Here is a 21,522-nt window from a genome sequence, read left to right as displayed (position 1 = left end):
TAAACAAATTGTATTCAACATCTTTCCAAAAGCAACATATTTCATGCATACTTTTCTTTACAGATTTGTTTTGTCACTTACACTTTTTTAAATGTTTTATTTTCTAACGAAAAATATTAGAAACAATTACAATATTATAAAACATAAATATTAGAATCAAAATTAAAAATTACAGTGTTTAATGATCACAAATATATTTCAGACACTGGAAACATTCTATTGTTGCATTAAACTAATAAATATATCAATAATATCCATGTATTTCTAGAACAAGGAATAATATTCTAATGGTGATAGGTAATATTCTAAAGGTGCTAATAAAAGATTTTCTAAATAAAATGAAATTCATATCAATAGCTTTCAAGAAAGGACTTTAAAAATACGTTTTTCTCAGGGGCCGGCCCCGTGGCTTAGCGATTGAGTGCGCGCACTCCGCTACTGGCGGCCCGGGTTCAGATCCCAGGCGCACACCCATACACTGCTTGTCGGGCCATGCTGAGGCCGCGTCCCACATACAGCAACTGGAAGGATGTGCAACTATGACACAACTACCTATTGGGGCTTTGGGGAGAAAAAAGGGAAAAAAAGGAGGAGGATTGGCAATAGATGTTAGCTCAGGGCCAGTCTTCCTCAGCAAAAAGAGGAGGATTAGCATGGATGTTAGCTCAAGGCTGATCTTCCTCACAAAAAAAAAAAAAAAGCACACAGAGCCTCCTACTGAAGAATACCAATCAATAAAATATAGCACAAAAAAAAAATACATTTTTCTCTTTCCTTAAATATAAACTTCTTTTCCTTCTATGATCTTCATTTTTTTCTATTTTTTCTTTCCTTTTTTCCTTATATTATAAATACACTTTCAGCTGTAGAACTCTGACTTCTTATCAAGCACATGATTCATTCACTTAATAAATTATTTTAGCACATTCCTAAATATTATGTTTCTGGTTCTGTTCAGAAACTGTTCATGGTTCTTAGAATTCTGGATTGGCTCAAACAGGACTAGATCGTGCCTTTGCAGGATATTACATTCTTATGTTGCTATGCTACTAAATATAACAATGGTTTGAGACAGGGCCTTGATTTCACCCAAAAACACACAAGTCCTCTTTCTTAATAAAATCACTTGAGTATCACAGGACTGAAAAAGAACACAAGAATTCATCTACTACATAAAGGACTATATTTAGAAAGTCATATGATTAGAAAAGGAGATTCGTGCAATTCTTAAAACAGGTTTGGTATCTTTATTCTCTCCCACTACCATGTAATGAATATTCTATTGTATTGTTACTTACAAAAATGAAAAATAACTGGTTATTCAGTTCTTTGTAATAATCCTGCAGGCTCTGTATGTAAGAATGTACAGAATTTCCCAACTCCCGTCATGCCCAGCCATTCTGCACATGTCAAACATATCCATCTTTCTGCCTAGAATGTCCTGGAGTTCTACCTCATACTCTCAATTCTTGGCCTCAAAAATTCATCCTATAAAACTTAAATGTCACATCCCCCAACAAAGACTTTTCTGACTCCTCAACCACAGTGAGTCTCTCTCTTTCATATACTGGGATATACATATATATATACACATGTATTTTTTCACTTAACCTACCCCCCAGCAACTGCGTTAAGTAAGTACTATTATCATTTCCACTTCTTAAATAAGAAAACTATGGCAGATAAGTTCTCTCTGATTTCAAAGTCCATTGCTTGTTTGTTTGTCTAATATATACTCCCTTTAGCTCCACTCTCCACTGAAATGATTGCCTGGCTGCCTCCATTCTCTGGGTTCCCTGATGACAGAAAGCCGAGACCCTATCTTATCCATCTTTGCATTCCCAGTGTCTGGCACAGAACAGATACTCAACAAATGCTCAACATGATGAATGAATGAATAAATGAAATGCAATAAAGCTCAAATTCCTCTATGAGGAAAAACTCATCCCCTTCTAAACATTCTAAACATACTTCTATCAAAAGTATGATAGCAAGTGCTAATTTCATTCAACAAACATTTAGTGAGTGTGTATCATATGTGATGTGCTGTGCTTAAAAATAATTGACATTCAGTTCCCTGCCCTCAAGAAACTTATAATTCAGTGGGGAAAAGGGATCAACAACTAGCTAATGCCACGATTATTTGTTTTATTTTTCCTAATCCTCCATAATTTCATCTCTTAAAGGAAACTCATTCTTTATAAACATGTTCCAACGCCTCATATTTCTGGGTCAGTAGGATGTGGATGAGTCAACAGAAAAAAAAAGTTAAAAAAATCTCCACGGATCTCAAAAACACAAGCTTCTGAGCCATTCTCACTTAGCTCAGTAGTCATTTAAGTGGTGTCCAGTATTAAAGAAAGAATAACCTCAAGGATGCCCAGATACTGTCCTTGCACTTTTTCTTTTATAAGATTCAGCACAGCCAAGTGTAAAGAGCACGAGTTTTGGAGTCAGAAAGATCAGGGTTCCCATTTCAACTCTGTCTCTTTCTCCTCATGTGGACCACAGGACACGTGACTTTACGTTTCTGAGCCTACTTCTTACCTGTAATCTGGAAATAAGGAGACTTGCTGTAAAGAGCTCTTTTAAGAGTTAAAAGAGAGAATGTATATCTGCCACACCAAAGGCGCTAGTTTTATGTCAGATCTAACCAGATGATTCTTGAAGGCTACTGGTTCTAACTGTAGTATAACAACATAAATACTCCTGCCCCCAACGTCAATGATGCAAAGTGTTTACCAAAAGAAAGGTACTTGAAAAAAGCCACTCGTGGCAAGAGGAGTGGCATGGGATAAGACTGAAGACTATACAGTGAGGAAGTCTCAAGTTTCTAGATGGTACAGACATCATCTGCCTCTTCTCAGCATAGAACCTTGCAAATCCGTTATTTCAGATCCTCTTTGTAAAAAATAAAACTATTAATTATTTCCTGTGGTTAGATCTAAAAGAACTGACAGGTGTTACTCTGTATTAACAATTCCATTTTCCACAAAGAAGAATCTCTGAGTTAGTGAGGAAGAGGGAAACAAATTATGTATAACGTCCAGGAACCAATCTTGGCACACAGTCTAGGTAATACTACATTTTATTTTCCAAGTCATTTCTCATCTGTTTATTTTAAGCAATTTTGCAGAACATGTAAAAAAAAATCAAATAAAAACACTTTCCTTTCAATCCTAAACCTAATTTATAATCTACTTGACTTAAAAACCACATTTACTTAGTATTGGTACAGCTGGAAGTCCATAGGCAAAAAAGTGAATCTAGAGACAGACTTTACACCTTTCACAAAAATTAACTCAAAATGGATCACAGATCAAAATGTAAAATATAAAACTATAAAACTTCTAGGGGAAAAAAAAGATAAAATCCAGGTGGCCTTGAATTTGGCAATGAGTTTTTAAATACGACACCAAAAGCCTATCCATAAAATTAGTAAGTTGGTCTTTATCAAAATTAAAAACATTTGCTCTTAAAAGACACTGTAAAGAGAATAAAAAGATAAGCTAGACTGGAAGAAAATATGTGCAAAACACATATCTGATAAAGTGCTTATATCAAAAAGATACAAAGAATTCTTAAAACTCAACAATAAGAAAACAGATGATCCTATTAAAAAATGGGCAAAAGTTCAGAACAGACATCTCACCAAAGAAAATATACAGATGGAAAACAGCATATGAAAAGATGCTTAACATCAAATGTCATTAGGAAATGGCAAATTAAAGCAACGAGATATTACTACGCACCTATTAAAATGGATAAAATCCAAAAAACTGACAGTATCGAATGCTGACAAGGATAAGGACCAACAGGAGCTTGCATTCATTGCTAGTGGGAATACAAAATGGTACAGCCACTCTGGAAAACAGTTTGGCATTATCTTACACAGCTAACCAAAATCTTACCATATGATCCAGCAATCACATTCCTAGGTATTTACCCAACTGATTTGAAAACTTGTCTACACAAAAGCTTGCCCGTGAAAATTCATAGCAGCTTTATTTATAGTTGCCAAAAACTGGAAGCAACCAAGACATCCTTCAATTGATGAAAAGATACACAAACTGTGATACATCATACAATACAATATTATTAAGTGATTAAAAAAAACACAAGACATGAATGAACCTTAAATGCATATTGCTGAGTGAAAGAAGCAAGTCTGACAAGGCTATATGATTCCAATTATATGACATCTGGAAAAGGTAAAACTATAGAGACAATAAAAACATCAGTGGTTGCCACGGAGAGGGGGTTAAGGGAGTGACAGGTGAAGCACAGAGGATTTTTAACGTGTTGAAATTACTCTGTATGATACTTTGACACCATAATGATGGATACATGAAATTATACATTTGTCAAAACACACAGAACTTTACAGGACAAAGAGTGAACCTTAACATATTCAAATTTTTAAAAAATCATTTAGAAGGTCAGGGGATCCCGGGATGGAATGCAGATTGTGACAAAAGGATCTAACTGTCTTATAGTGTGCAACAACCTCACTAAAGGGGATAGGAGGAAAAGGAGCAGAATCTGTAAGACTAAAAGCAAAAGGAACTGCACACAAGCACTGTACTCTAGTTGATAAAGTTGTTTCCCACCCTCTGTAAAGAAACAACAAGTTAACAACTTCAACACTGCTACACACATATAATGGAATTGAACAATTAACTAAATGGATAGCAGGTGGTAGAAGCCAGGTTCCTTCTCACTGTTGGAATGAGTTTACAGATAAGCAAGGCGAGAAGGCCAGAATGATATAGGTGGTAATGCATTAGGCTGAGTAAGAAACATCCCTATGAACTCATATTTAGGTTAATACGGATACACATGGTTACACAGAGAAATATGTACAGATAAGTGTAGACAGGTGTACAAGTGTATAAGTATACACAGGTTTGTATATACACACATATATCCTGCTCTGTCAGATGAGAGGGCCTAGAAGCAATGACACCCCAGTAGCAACAAGAACATCTAGCACCCAGATCTTGACTTCCAATACCACTTCCGAAGAAAATGAACCAGATTCTTTCTGGCTGATTCTAGGATTGGGGCAGGACATGGAAACACACAAGACGATCCTGAAGCATTTTTTAATGCTAGAAAGTAAGGAAGTGATTTTTTAAAAAAACTCACATTGTTGGAGATAAGTCAAAGGGACACAAGAGCCAACTGAAAGAGCTCCCAATGGCCAAAGCTGGAACCATTTGAGCAACAAAATAAAGTAGTACTGGATTATAACCCAAAGTATAAAATATATATCATGAGTCCAGACCACCATAAGTAAATCACTGAATCAACAAATAAATGGGAGAAGAGAGAAATTTGCCACGCAGAAGAAGTCCAAATAATTTACACAGATACCCCACCCTCAAGGAGGAGAAACACAAGTCTCCACTCCTTAAGTCTGGGCTGTGCACAGGGACACTCGTCTAAGAGCACAGCATGGAAAGAAAGAAGAGAGTAACTTTTCAGTGCAGAAACCTAACAAACACTACCTCAGCCAGGTGATCAAGAGGAAAATCAACAGTGATAAACCACGTTGATAGTATGTACTCTCTATGTGATGTGATAAAAATCGCACTTTACCTCTGTGATCTTCCTCCCAAAAACCTGAAACCTCACTCTGATCATGAGAAAAACCATTAGACTAATTCCAATAGAGGAGCATTCTACAAAATACCTGACCAGTACTCCTCAAAACTGTGAAGGTCATCAAAAACAAGGAAAGTCTAACAAATTGTCACAGTCAAGAGGAGCCTAAGGAGACATGACAACTAAGTGTAATGTGGGATCCTGGACGGTAGGATCCTGGAACAGAAAAAAGACATTAGATAAAAACTAAGGAAATCTAAATAAAGTGTGAACTTTTGTTAATAATAACATACAAATACTCCTTCATTAATTGTAACAAATACTAATATGTTAATAAGAGGGGAAATTGGGAATGGGGTATATGAGAATTCATTGTACTATCTTTACACTTTTTCTGTAAATCTAAAACTGATCTAAACAATAAAACATATTTTTAAAAATCCCATTTAAGGGGGCTGGGCTGGCAGCATAGTGGTTCAGTTCAGTGTACTCCGCTTTGGCAGCCTGGGTTCACAGGTTCGGATCTCAGGCGCGGACCTACACCACTCATCAAGCCATGCTGTGGCAGCAACCCACATACAAAAAAAATAGAGGACGACTGGCACAGATGTTAGCTCAGGGCCAATCTTCCTTAAACAAAAAGAGGAAGATTGGCAACATGTGAGCTCAGGGCCAATCTTCCTCACACACACACAAAAAAATCCCATTTAATAATGTATCTAGAAAACACTGAAGAGATTGTAGTGAAGCACTGATGAACTTCACACTATCCCTGCATATATTCAACTCAAAATGTTTGCAACTATTCTGTTACAGAGTTTTTCTTAAGAAAATATTTTCAACCACTAACAGCTGCAAACAATTTCACGCAGTAATTCCCAGCAGGGATGTACTATAGCTGGAGTACTTTAACTAAAATTCCACTTTTTCCCCTTATGTACCATTGCAAATGTCTGCAAGTTTGCGACCTATCATTAACTTATATTGTTTTGTAATGATCCAAATAACTACCAACTATGTTTAATACAACTCAGAAAAGCTAACCTAAATTTTACATAAATCAAATCAGTGCTAAAATATTCATCTAACAAAACTTCAAGTATCTAAAGAGAGAACTTGAGAAAAGCCATCATCTTCTATTCTGGATACTATGTTTTCTTATACAAACCATAGTTCAAGTGAGCTGCTGCAAAATTAAAATAGATAAATGAAGAAAACAGGAGAGTCAGGAGAAAAAGAGTAAAAAGCAGTGGGAGAATGTGTGTGTAGTACAGTGTAAGAAATGAAAAGGACTAGAATTTGAAATGTATCAAACAAAACAGTGAAAGCAGAGAATGGTAAGCCTACATCATAGCATAAAAAAGAAAAAAACTGATATCTGAAAAGTATCAGCATAGATACAAAATTGAAAGCAGGAAAAGCTAGAAATAAAAGCAAAAGGAAATCTTTCCATTTGATTAGAGACAAGCAAAGTGTTTAGAAACTAGATTCTTGATAGGGAACAAACAAGAAGACATTGCCCTAAATACAACTTAAAGTATTCCCCCACTATTAATAAAAGGCTGAAAATTACAATATAATCTTATTCAATGACATTAGAAAGTGGGAGGAAAAAAGATTACAAGAGTATGTACCACAAGTGAACAGTGGTTATCTCAGAGTAGTAGAATTAAAAGCAAGTTCTCTTTCCTTTTCTTTTCTTTCTGTTGTGAAGTGAATGACTGGGAATTCTTAAAAGTCTTCATCTACGAATTTGGCATTAAAGGCATTCTAAATGTTATTACATTTGTGATACATTCTACTCTACACTTCAAGGGGCAAGTCTATGAAGTGCATTATTTTTCAAATTGTAAATAAAAGTGTGAACCCATGACCAAAAATTTTCCATACCAGCAACTTAAGAACTATAGCAATAGGTTCAGAAAACTCCAAATCCAAATAGAAAACCTATGCTAGGTGAGAAAGGATGACATTGACTTTCATTTCAATGACCACATGATCTAAATTACTAGCTCACACTTTCCAAAACCCAAGTCGCTGCAGAAGAACCGTATCCTTTCAACGGAAATAAATTAGAAGCAATACACAACACAGTTACTTTGTTGTTATGTGTATATTATATATGTGTGTGTGTGTGTGTATATATATATATATATATATATATATATATATATATATATATACAGAAGCCTTCTGGGAATCCTAATTCTCCTCTCTCCCTAAAATAACAAAGCCAAGCTCTAACTATTCACATGCTTCTGAAACCAAGTCCTACCTGAACTCTTAAGATATTAGCTATTCCTCTTATTAGCTGAGTCCAAAACTGAAACCTTTAAAAGAAAAGCAATAACACAGTTCCTTGAAATACACTTTGTAAAAGAGGATTCCAGTTCCTAATGCTCTACCGCTCTAGATGTCTACGGATTTCAGATCCTAAGACTACAATGTCCTACCCTCACAGAGATTCCAGCAGTACTGTGGGTGCCAGCGGAAAGGAAGGATTTGAGAACAATCCGTGCAAAGATTCTGCAGACAGGTAGTCCTTGAAAGGAAAGCAAACACAGTGAGCATGGGAGGACCGAGCAACGTCTACACAGGTGGAGAAATCCACTCCAAAGGCATTAATTGACAAGGACACCAGCAGGGCTGTCTTTCCAAAAGTAAAAGGCTGAGGGAGTAAAGTGGCGGAAGCTAAGAAAGAAAAGTCAACAGGAATTAGGAGTGTCAACTATTCAAAAACAATGAGCTATCTCATTTCGAGAGGGTATACGATGGCGGGACCTTGTCCCAAAGTGTCAATTTCAAAAGACCCACCCATTTGGGTCTCGAAACCCCAAGTCTAAGATAAGCGGGGAGAAGAATACTCGTTCTGCAGCCGCCCCACGGACCAGATAAGCGCAGGTGTATCTGCAGCAGCTCAGGTTACCAGGAAATATTACGGGGACACTGTGGATCTTCTCTGCCCAGCCCTCCCGGAGCCGGGGGGCTCGGGGAGGCCGGGCGGCGGCTGGGGGGGCGGCGGGGCCACGGGGCAGCAGCTGCCCCGAGGTCCACTAGGACCGGGCGCGCCCTCGCACACCTGGCTCCCAACACCAGTTGAAAGCAGTCAAAGTGAATGAAGGCAGCGGCGGCGCCTGGCACCGCTCCATCCCAGCACACAAAGGCGGATTTTAAAATCGAGGGCGAGTTCCAGCCGCTGGACACCGGCAGGCGCCTTTCGCCGAGGGGCTCTTACCTCGGATCCGCCCTCGGGGCCGCAGCTTTCCCCGGAGGCGCCTCGAGCCCAGACGAGGCAGGAGACAGCCAGGAAAAAGCCCCCGACCTGGACCGCGCCCTCCAATGCTCCGCGAGCCGCCGTCTGCGCGGAGCTGAGGAGCGGCGATCTCCCGGGCGAGCACAGCGCCGGCCCCGCGCCGGGCGACACCGCCTCGCCCGCCGCCGCCTGCGACGTCTGGAGCTGCCCGCGCGCTCGCCCGCTCGCCGCCAGCGCCAGCCGCGCGCCGCGCATGCCCAGTACCCCCGCGAGGAGCGAGCGGGCGAGCGCGCGCCGCGCGGCCGGGAGCGCACTCCGCTCTCCGGGTCTTGGCGGCAGCCGGGCGGCGGAGTAACTGGTTGACCCCAGCGCTGGAGGCGAACGCGCCGGCGGGGAGCGCTGGGCGGGAGAGGGGCCCGAGGAGAGGCGGCAGGGCGCCGCGCCAAGTTATCAAGGCCGCGATCGAAGTGGGACCAAGGTTCCGAGCCAACGACAGGTTTCCAGAAGTGCCCTAGCAGGACCGACTAGCCGCTGGGAGACGCGGGACGGGGAGCAGAGCGTGTGGAGAGGTGCGCCCCTGGGCACGGGTTGATGCCCGGGGCGGAGGGAGCGCTCCACTTACAGCCTCCCGGATCCTGGGGCACAACTCGCGGCCACTATTGTGCGGGCGGTAAGCCAGCCGCACCCAAGGACCGGCCAGCCCTCATCGTCCTTCTCCGGCCCTCCCACCTGTTTTCCGCCTTTTGTAGCTTTCCTCTTTTTTGTGTCAACTCATGCCGCAAACTGGTGGCACCCGAGAGTCTCCATTCGGTCTCTGGGGTCTCCAAACTGGGGGTCCTTAGTTCCAGCTAGCAAGCCCAGACCCGCTCGCGCGCCTGCCTTGGATCCCATTTTGCATGTAACTCTTGCCAAGAGCTTGATGTGGTTTGAAAGAGCGGAGGCTTCTTCACTTAATGCCTCTCGTAACTTAACTAACTCTCATTACTTTCGCCTTCTCCCTGAGGAGCTCACGGAGCCACTAAATGAGAAGTCCTTCCATCTGTGAGCATTGTATTTTCTTACTGTTAAAATACTTGGTCATTGCTATGCCTCCAAACCCATTCTGAATTCTTTAAAGGCAATTGACTCCCAGAAGTCAACGACAGACTATAAACTTGGTTAAAATAGATTGGACCTGCTCGCTTTATGAAGCAAGGGAAAAGAGCAGTCAGGGGAAAGTGAGATTTCAGACCAAGGTGGAAATTAAAACTATTATGCTAAAAGTTGGAATAGGTCTCAAGTCCAGTCCTCTATCTTAAACAGGAATCCTCTCACCAGTGTTTTCGCCACACCACCATCCACTTAAACTTTTCCAATATTGGAAATCTCTTTTTATCAATATTATGTATAATCATGATTTATTGAATATTTACCTATGCCAGAAACTAAGCAACTTTTGTATATTTTTTTCTAATCCTTAAAATAAGATAGGCCTGGGCCAGCCCTTAGCGGTTAGGTGCGCGAGGCCTGTTGCTGGCAGCCCGGGTTCGGATCCCGGGCGCGCACCAACGCACCACTTCTCCGGCCATGCTGAGGCTGCGTCCCACATACAGCAACTAGAAGGATGTGCAGCTATGACATACAACTATCTACTGGGGCTTTGGGGGAAAAAAATAAATAAAAATTATTAAAAAAATAATAATAATAAGATAGGCCTTATTATAGCTATTTAGCAGGAAAATGAAGCTCAGAAGTTTCATTCCTTTTGCCAAAGGCAATGCTGATGCCAGAATTAAAATCCAGGTCGGCTTAACTCTAAGTCTGTATCATCTGATTTGTGAACAACAAATCAACTTTCCTTGACTTACACCACTGGTGCTGGTTCTGCCCCTAGAACCACACAAAATTAAACTTATTCCTTATAGACATTGCAAGCCTTGAAATATTTGAACCAAACTATTATGTACTACTAGAAGATCTTCCAGTACTTTCCTCTTCTTCAAAATCTCCGTATCCCTTCACTGTTCCTCAAATGGAATGATGAGCCCTCATAACCACACTACTTACTCTCTTTTGAATGTGCTTTGACTTTCATTTTCCTTCTTAAATTGGGCACTCAGCAGAGAACACATCCAAATACAGTGGGCCGAGAACTAAGTCACCAAGTGATCAGCAGCATACTGATACTCTGATCCAAGCATACCTAGACAATAAGGCATCCCAAATCTGTATTCAGTTTTTCTTTAGCAAACATATTACCTCGAGTCAAATAAAACATCCAAGTCTATTTCACATGAACTAGAATTAAACCATATTTTCCACTTTACATAGTCTATACTTCAACAATTCTATATGTTTAAACCTAATTTTTGCCTTTAATCTTTATTAAATTTTATCTTGTTTGTTTTAGGACATAATTTCAGATTTAAAGATGTTATTATTAGCAATCACTTTTAACTCATAGGTTTAATGAACATGCCTTCGTTTCCACTTAAGTCTAATAAAAAACAGTGATATAAAATAGGCTTAAAAAAGAGCCTTGCAGCCCTCCACCAAAAATGATCTCCAAGATAACAATCACTTATGAACCAACACTTCTCGAGATCAAGCACTTTAGTTCATGTAACCATACTATAACCAACAAGGATTTCATGAAAGGTGTTCTAGATGCTTTGCTAAAATGAAAATTTACTGTCTCTAACATCCCTAAATCTACCAGTCCAAGTGACTATTTAAAAAGAAAAAAAAAAGCTGAGCTAATGAAACAGGATCTGTTTTCAAATTAACCCATTCTGGTATCAGTGATCCCCATTACCTTTTCTAAGTGCTTATAACCACTGTTAATAGTTTTATACTTTTGCTGAAAATCTATTTCAAACTTACCTGTTTATAGTGCCACCATATACAAGTTTTTCCTTTTTGAAAATCTCATTTGTTAATATTGGTATGTGGGATAAAAATGATGTAGGATGGAATGAAGATAGATACATGGAGTGAATGGGGTCTCCCAAATGTGGAGTAAAGTAGCAAAACTTGAGGAACAGATACTCTACAGCTGGATGTAAAAGCTAGATACAGAAAATGTGAGGAAATTATTATGGCTGCATGTAAGCTGAAGACTGAGAGCTCTATCTGAACTACCCAAGAGTCAAATGTATTCTTCAAACATCCCTCTCTACTCCAATCCCCCACTCTGATGTATGAATATCATTTAGGGACTGTTGTGTATAGCTTTGGAGACAGTCTTTTATTTTTTTTTTCCCCCCAAAGCCCCAGTAGATAGTTGTATGTCATAGCTGCACATCCTTCTAGTTGCTGTATGTGGGACGGGGCCTCAGCATGGCCGGAGAAGTGGTGCGTTGGTGCGCGCCCGGGATCCGAACCAGGGCCGCCAGCAGCGGAGCACACGCACTTAACTGCTAAGCCACGGGACCGGCCCCTGGAGGCAGTCTTAAAGCCAAATAGTGCAAAATGTATCTGTGGATAAATCTAGAAAAGGTACACTGTAGTTTTGAATATTATTATTTTTATGATCTAATCTAAGTATTCTAAGCATATCTTGATAGACAAGTAGTTTCATTTTGGCTACCACCATCATTATTATTTAGCATTGTTGGAAAAACAAGGCAATTGCTTGGATTCTTATATTTGCTCTCACTTTAGGAGTTGCTTGGGCTTGCTTCTTACCTTATAACTGATGTTTATATTTCTTGTTTGTTGTGGTTCTTTACATCCATTGGGTTTAACAAATTCACTTTTGTTTAGACTTTGAATGTGAACGTGCTTTATTTTATTATATACCATATAATTAGATGTGTGAAAATTGTGAAGCATGGAGGGAAGTAAAATATTATTTAAAAAGAAATTTTCCAAATGTACCATCTACTTCACCTACAAGAATCTTTATTAGTCAAAAATAAATGATGACACCCCTCTATCAGAAATGGACAAGTCCAGCAGATAGAAAATCAGTATAGCGTACTTGAACTCAACACCACCACCAATGAACTAGATATAATTGACTTCTATAGACTACTTCATCCAACAATAGCAGAATACTCGTTTTTCTCAAGCTCACGTGGAACATTCACCAAGATAGACCACTCTCTGGATCATAAAACACATCTTAACGATTTTAAAAGAATAGAAATCATATAATGTCTGCTGTCAGACCACAATGGAATTAAACTAGAAATCAATAACAGAAAGATAATTGGAAAATCCCAAAATATGTGAAGATTAAACAACACAGTTCTTAATAACGCATGAGTCAAAGAAGAAATCTCAAGAGAAATTTAAAAATATTTTGAATTAAATGAAAATGAAAACACAACTTATCAAAATTTGCAAAAGCAGTACTTAGAGGGAAATTTATAGTATTGAATGCATATATTAGAAAAGAAGAAAGATCTGAAAGCAGTAATCTAAGTTTCCACCTTAGGAAACTGGAAAAAGAAGAGCAAATTAAATCCAAAGTAAGCAGAAGAAAAGAAATAAAAAGAATTAGAACAGAAATCGATGAAATTGAAAAAAGGAAAACAATAGAGAAAAATCAATGAGACCAAAATCTGGTTCTTTGAAAAGATCAATAAATCAATATCTCTAGCCAGGCTAACTACAAAAAGAGAGACAGAGAGAGAGGACACAGATTACTAATATCAGAAATGAAAGGGGGACATCACTACAGATCCTATGGACATTAAATGAGTATTAAAGGAATACTATAAACAACTCTGGGTCCACAAATTTGATAAGCTAGATGAAATAAACCAATTTCTTGAAGGACACAATTTGCCAAAACTCACACAAGAAGAAATAGACAATTTGAATAGGTCTATCTATTAAAGAAATTGAATCAATAATTAATAGCATTCCAAAACAGAAAGCATCTGGCCCAGCTGGGTTCACTGGTGAATTCTACCAAACATTTTAGAAAGATATTACACCAATTCTCTATAATCTATCTCAGAGGATAGAAGCAGTGGCAGTAGTTCCTAACTCATTTTATGAGGCCAGAATTACCCTAATGCCAAAATCAAGCAAAGATATTACAATAAAAGAAAGTTGTAAAAACATTATAAGAAAAGAAAACTACAGACCAATATCTCTCATGATCATAGATGGAAAAATCCTCAACAAAATATTAGCAAATTGAATCCAACAATACACAAAAAGAATTATCCCCCATGACCAAGTAGGATTTAACACAGGTATGCAATGCTGGCTCAACTTTTGAAAATCAATTAATGTAATCGAACACATAACAGGCTTCATCAACACATCTTCATCAAAGAAAAACATGATCACGTCATTAGATGCATGAAAAGCATTTGATAAAATCCAATACCTAATCATGACAAAAACTCTCAGTAAACTAGGAATAGAGGGAGTTCCTCAGCTTGATCAAGAATATCTACAAAAAACCCTACAGCTATCATTATACATAATGATGAGAAACTCAAAGCATTCCACTAAGATCAAGTACAAGGCAAGGATATCCCCTCTCACTATTCTTTTTCAACATCATTCTGGAAGATCTAGTTGATGCAACAAGACAAGAAAAGGAAATTAAAAGTACACAGACTGGGACAGAAGAAAACTGACTTCGTTCACAGATGACATGATTGCCTATGTAGCATACCCAAAAGAGTTGACAAAAAATACTCCTGGAACTATTAAATTTCAGATTACATGGTTAATATACATAAGTCAATTGTTTTCATATATACCAGCAATGAAAAGCAGCATTTGCAATTAAAAACACAATACCATTTACATTAGCACCCAAAGAAATGAAATACTTAGGTATAAATCTAACAAAATATGTATAAGATCTATATGAGGAAAACTACAAAACTGATTAACAAAATCAGAGAAGAACTAACTAAGTGGAAAAGTATTCCATGTTTGTGGATAGGAAGATTCAATATTGTCAAGATGTCAGTTCTCCCCAACTTGATCTTTAAAGATTTTATTTATTTATTTTTCCCCCAAAGCCCCAGTAGATAGTTGTCTGTCATAGCTGCACATCCTACTAGTTGCTGCATGTGGGACGCGGCCTCAGCATGGCCGGAGAAGCGGTGCGTGGGTTCACACCCAGGATCCGAACCCGGGCCGCCGGCAGCCAAGCGCACGCACTTAACCGTTAAGCCACGGGGCCGGCCCCCCAACTTGATCTTTAGATTCAATGCAATAGCAATAAAAATCCCAGAAAGTTACTTCGTGGATATTGACAAATTGATTTTAAAGTTTGTGTGGAGATGCAAAAGACCAAGGATATCAAACACAATATTGAAGGAGGAGAACAAAGTTGGAGAACTGATACTACCTAACCTCAAGACCTTCTATAAAGCTACAGTAATGAAGACAGTGTGGTACTGGCAAAAGAATAAACAAATAGATCAGCGGAACAAACTAAAGAGCCCAGAAATAGACCCACATAAATATAGTCAAATATAGACCAACATAAATATAGATCTTTGACGAAAGAGCAAAGACAATACAATGGAGCAAAGAAAGTCTTTTTAACAAATGGTGCTAGAACAACCGGACATCAAAATGTGAAAAAAAAAAGAATCCAGAGACAGACCTTACGTCCTTCTAAAATTTACTCAAAATAGATCACAGACTTAAATGTAAGATGCAAAACTATAAAACTCCTGGAAGATAACATAGGAGAAAACCTAGGTGACCTTGGGTGTGGTTATAACTTTTTAGATACAACACCAAAGGCATGATCAATGGAAGAAACAATCGACAACCTGGACTTCATTAAAATTAACAACTTGTGCTATGTGGAAGACAATATGAAGAGAATGAGAAGAGAAGCCACAGACTGGGAGAAAATATTTGCAAAAGACATCTGATAACTGACTGTTATCCAAAATATGTGAAGAACTCATAAAACTCAACAATCAGAAAACAAACAATTTGATTAAAAAATGGGCCAAAGACCTTAACAGATACATCACCAAAGAAGATATACGATGACATATGACATCATATGTCATCAGGGAAATGCAAATTAAAACAACAATGAGAAATCACTACACGTCTATAAAAATGGCCAAAATCTGGAACACTGACAACGCTAAATGCTGGTGAGGATGAAGAGCAACAAGAACTTTCATACATTGCTAGGGGGGAAGCAAAATGGTACAGCCATGTTGGAAAACAGTTTCTTACAAATCAAAACATATTCTTACCATACAATCCAGCAATTGTGCTCCTTGATATTTACCCAGAGAAGTTGAATACATATGTCCACACAAATACCTGCACATGTATGTTTATAGCAGCTTTATTCATAATTGCCAAAACTTGGAAGCAACCAAGATGTCCTTCAGTAGGTGACTGGGTAAATAAACTGTAGTACCTCGAGACAATGGAAGGTTATTGAGGGCTAAAAAGAAATGAAAGTCATGAGAAGACATGGAAGAACCTTATATGCATATTACTAAGTGAAGGAAGCCAATCTGAAAGGCTACATACTATGTGATTTCAACTATATGATATTCTGGAATAGACAAAACTATGGAGACAGTAAAAGGACCAGTGGTTGCTGGGGTAGGGGTGGGGCAATGAATAGGTGGAGCACAGAGGATTTTTAGGGCAGTGAAAATACTCTGTATAACATAATGGTGGATACATGTCATTATAAATTTGTCCAAACCCATAGAATGTACAACACCAAGGTAAACTATGGACTTGGGTGACTGTGACGTGTCACTGTAGGTTCATCAATTGTAACAAATATACCACTCCTGTGGGGGATGTTGATAATGGGGGAGGCTATACCTGTGTAGGGGCAAAGGGTATATGGGAAATCTCCATACCTTCCTCTGAATTTTGCTGTGAACCTAAAACTTCTCTAAAAAAAATAAAGTCTTAATTAAAAGTAAATGAATAAGTAAATGAATGAATATACAGCACTGCTTATACATGGATGAAATCGTTTTCTTTTTCTTTTTTTTTTTCCTGATAATCAAGAATTAGTTTTCTACAAAGGAAAGAAAATCCAAATGTTACTTGGATAAAAAACATTTAAAAAGAAGGCTTTGAAACTTTTAAAGAATTTGGTAAGTGTGAATTGGTCATTCATTCAACAAATACTTTTGGAGTCAACTATTAATTATAATAATAATTTAGTTACATCCAAAATTACTGTTGAGATAAGAGGACAAATCAAGGGAGACCAGTGAAAGAAGGAAAATTGAGAAAAGCAACCACATAAGACATAGAAAAATTAATGAAAATCTAAGAAAAAGGAGGAAACAAAATAAAATACAGAGGACATTATCGCTCCTTCAGGCAAGGAGTTCTTCATCTTATAACTTGGGTGGCTGTACATAGTTGGCATGCATATTTATTTAAGCTTCAGACAGAAAGGTGAATTAGATCATCTGAAGAGTTCTCCAGCTGTAAAACAACTGAATCCTCTGTAAAACATACTTTGATAAGCATTGCCGGACTCTCAGGAAGTGAAGGAAATCTCTAAGAGTCAAGACAAAAATCAAACAAAACAAAACGAAATCACTGAAACAGGTTGAGTGAGCAGTAATCTTTTAAATAAACCTTAAACCAGCTGCCAGCTGATCTTTAAACTCCCCCATGTTAGCTAACCACCCTGGAGGGGAAGCAGAGTGGTCTCAGGTCCTCGGGCCCCTGGATCCCAAGATAGGTTTATACAAATCCTCTCTGGAGAAAAATAACTTCAAGCTAGGGTCTCAGAATTTCCCACAAATTGACATCAACCGGATAGGAATTCATAATCAAAGATCATAAGACATATAAGAGAATTAATCACCATAAGTGAGAGTCAGCAGAATAAACAAACATATTTAAATTTATGAGGCAAAAAAAAAAAAACTAACCCTGATCTAGCTGTTTAAAGAAATAAAAATCATAAATAGAAGACTATTTAAAATGACGAGGCAGACATAAAAAAGAATCCACTAGAACTTTTGGAAAGGAAATATATAATTGTTGAAATTTGAAACTCAATGGGTTAGACACAGCTGAAGAGAAAAATGTAAGCTAGATGTGAAGAAAATATCCAGAATGCAGCACAGAGGGGGAATAAAGGAAAATAGCAAAGATTAGGAGATATGGAAGACAGAATGTGAAGATTTAAGATTTATTTAATCAGAATCCCAGACAGAGAAACTAGAAAGAATAGAGGCAAGAGGTGAAAACTATATTATAGTCTCTTAGGTTAGATTATAAATTATAGCTGATAATATTTCAAGATTAATATAAGATATGAATGCACCAAGAGAGGAAGTATGGGCATATACATGTAACAAGTTGAATACCTGAAAAGAAAACCAAATAGAGAAAGTGCAATATAAACATGTATCAAATAAGATACATGAAAAGAAAACCAAACCAAAATACACTATAGTAAAATCGCAAAAAGCTAGAGGGAAAGGCCATATTCAAAGCATTGAGAGAAAAGAGAAATTTATCTACAAAGGAAAAAGAAGTAGACCAAAGAATTTTCAACAGCAGTAATGGCAGCCGGAACACAATGGAATGTCTTGTAAATGCTGGAAGAAAGTAACTGTCAACCTATAATTTTGCATCCATAAAAATTATATCTCCAGAACAAAAATGGAATTAATACATTTTTGGATAAATAAAAACTTTCCTTTTTACCACCTTCATTAGATGAACTTTTAAAGCGCAATTTTGGAAGAAGGAAGTGACCAATAAAAAATACTGAGCTGAGAGAGAAAATGCTGAGCAAATAAAAATGGTGAGCAAATAAATTGGTAAACATTTGGCGTAACCTCAAGAAACTAGGTCCGTAAACAATAATAATAATGTCAAATTTGAGGGGTTAAAAAACACAGTTAAAATATTGGGCAATAACATATAAATCAGGAGGAGGATGATCAGATTTGAACTGTTCTGAGGTCCTCATATTGTTTTGAGGGGGTTAAGATATTAATTTTAAATGTCTTTAAGAAAAATATTCATGATAAGATTTCAAGAGAAAATACTCATATGATATTTACAATGTCTAAATGCTTTTTATGCATTAACACATTTAAATTCTCACAACAATCATCTGAAAATCTCCATTTTACAGGTGGGGAAAAAAATAACACGCACAGAAACATGAGCTGTAAGTCATCCAACTAGTATGTGATGAAGTTGGGATTTGAATTCAGACAGCCTGCCTCCAGAGAACATGGCTTTGATGATTATGTTCTACAGTATCTTAAAAGCTCTGAAAGAATAGACACAGAATGTAGAAATTTCAAACCAGTAGAGGGAGGGAAAGGCAATAAGAAATAAAGAAACATAACAGTCAATCTTCCTCTTTACCCCGTGCAAAGAAAAAAAAAATACAAGTGTAGAAAATGGGGGTCAATAGAAGATAGAAAGTAAAGGCTGAAGGGAAAAACTTTCAAATACGTAAGAAACCACAAGATAAATGAACTAAACTCTCCAGTTAAAAGATGCAAAGTAGTTTTTAAAAATATAGCTATATGCTATTTACAAACATAAAGATGTATAAAACATAAGATATATTAGGTATATAATAATGAAAAGAAGATTGGAGTAGCTGTGTTGATATCAAACACAATGGAGCTTAAGATAAAAAAGCATTGAGGATAGAGAGGGTCACCACATAGTGATAAAATCTACAAGATGAAATTGATAAATCCACCATCATGGTGCAGATATTTCAACACCCTCTCATCTATTGATAAGTTATTGATACCTTCATGTATATAGATAGATATAGAGGTATAGATATGGATATATAGATACATAACATTTAGAGATTATAGTGTTGGCATACAACAAGTAGAGAATACACATTCTCATCAAACCCATAAGAAAGATTTACACAAATTAATGTGCCTACCTTAATACATTTCAAAGAATTTGTATTATCTAGGCCAGGGGTTGAAAAACTCTTTCTGTAAATGGACAGATAGTAAATACATTGGGTCTGCAGGTCAATGTTGCAACTACTGTTGCAATTACTCCACTTTGCCACTTAGCGTGAAAGCAGCCATGGACAACATGCTTACGCAATGCAACAATCTTTTCCTCCTCCAGCAGCAAGGATAGTAATTAAGCAAATGGCTGTGGCCTTATTCCAATAAAACTTATTTAGGCATAGAGGATTTGAATTTTATATGATTTCTCACATGCCTCAAAATATTATCTTTCTTTTGTGTTTTCAGCCATTTAAAATGTGTCAACCATTCTTAGCTCACCAGCAGTAGAAAAACAGGTGGCGGGCTGGGTTGGCTGACCCTTGATCTAGACCATTATCTCTGCTTACAAGGCAATACATTTAGAAATCAATAGCAGACTAGTTTTTCAAAGATTTAAATTTTACTTACATTTTAAATAACAGCACATTTTAATTTCTAAAGATTAACTTAAATAAGTGGGATTTTGAAACAGACATAAATAACTAATGGATCAAAGAAGAAATCAAAACGAAAATTTTTAAATCCTTAGAAGTGAAAGAAAGATACATAAATTGTGGTATCGGGCCGGCCTGGTGGCGCAAATGGTTAAGTGCGCACGCTCTCCTGTGGCGGCCCAGGGTTCACCAGTTCGGATCCCAGGCGCGCCCCGACGCACCGCTTGGCAAGCCATGCTGTGGCAGTGTCCCATATAAAGTGGAGGAAGATGGGCACGGATGTTAGCCCAGGGCCAGTCTTCCTCAGCAAAAAAAAGAGGAGGAATGGCAGATGTTAGCACAGGGCTGATCTTCCTCACAAAAAATAAATAAATAAAAATAAATAAATTGTGGTATATTCAGATCATGAAATAGTCTACAGCAGTGAACATGGGGAAACAACAGCTGTGTTCCACAGCATAAATTACTCTTAGGAACATCAAAGTTGAGTGAAGCTCACAGAGAATTATGTACAGTAAGTTGCTCTTTTTACAAAGCTCAGAAACAAGCAAAACCAGATGGCATATTATTGAGGACCTTGTATATATTTGTTAAAAACTAGTGTGTAGACAAAGGAATGCTTATCATAAAATTCGTATTATCATTAACGGTTACCTCTGAGCAGCAGGTAGGAGGACAGAAGGAAGGGGCAAACACAGACAGATTGCAATAGTATTGTGAGGTGGGTCATCCGTGTTCACCTTAACTACTATCCTTGCTCCTGCAGGAAGAAGAGATTGTTCAATTGCATGAAGCAGGAAGGACGTTAATGCAGGGAAATGCTGTAGCTAGGGAAAGACTGAAAGAGATGAGATAGAATGACAGAAGAGGGACAAGGCAGTTGTTGCTCTAATTTGTGATGAAAGTGATCCAGTCACATTCTTGTATCTGCCTGGACACAGGTGATCAGAACGCCTCATTGCCTATTATCCCTGACCTTTGAATGACTGATGAGCTCTGTAGATAAAGCGCTCCTTTCTGAGCAGGACCAGAGATACTCTGTTCCTAATTTTAAATGTGAAAGTTTATTTTTACAACAAGGTTTATTTCCTCCAGAAATTCTAATGCTTCTGTATAATTGAGGGAAATTTGATTTTCGAATCTGAGAGATATTGATCCATTTACTGGTAACGTCTATTTTTTAAAATGCAAAAGAGATAATTTTTTTTTATCTTTTTGATATAATTGTACTGCTCATTCCACAGCACTGGAAATTTGCCATTTGGAAACAGCACTTATCTCCCTATTTACA

General features: G+C 37.8%; 1 protein-coding gene across 4 annotated transcripts in view; it reads right to left on the bottom strand.

Annotated features, from left to right (window-relative positions):
- The window catches only part of EPS8 (epidermal growth factor receptor pathway substrate 8), a 170,602-nt gene extending 161,592 nt beyond the window's left edge, over positions 1 to 9,010 (bottom strand). For all 4 annotated transcript variants that reach the window (XM_058558699.1, XM_058558703.1, XM_058558700.1 and 1 more), the window contains exon 1: positions 8,843 to 9,010. The gene's annotated coding sequence lies outside the window, so the exon portion shown is untranslated. The remainder of the gene's footprint in view (positions 1 to 8,842) is intronic.
- Positions 9,011 to 21,522: the final 12,512 nt, after the last annotated feature.

The sequence above is a fragment of the Diceros bicornis genome, chromosome 17 (genome assembly GCF_020826845.1).
Source record: "Diceros bicornis minor isolate mBicDic1 chromosome 17, mDicBic1.mat.cur, whole genome shotgun sequence".
Classification (NCBI taxonomy): Eukaryota; Metazoa; Chordata; class Mammalia; order Perissodactyla; family Rhinocerotidae; genus Diceros; species Diceros bicornis.
This window is presented reverse-complemented; position numbering and strand designations above follow the sequence as displayed.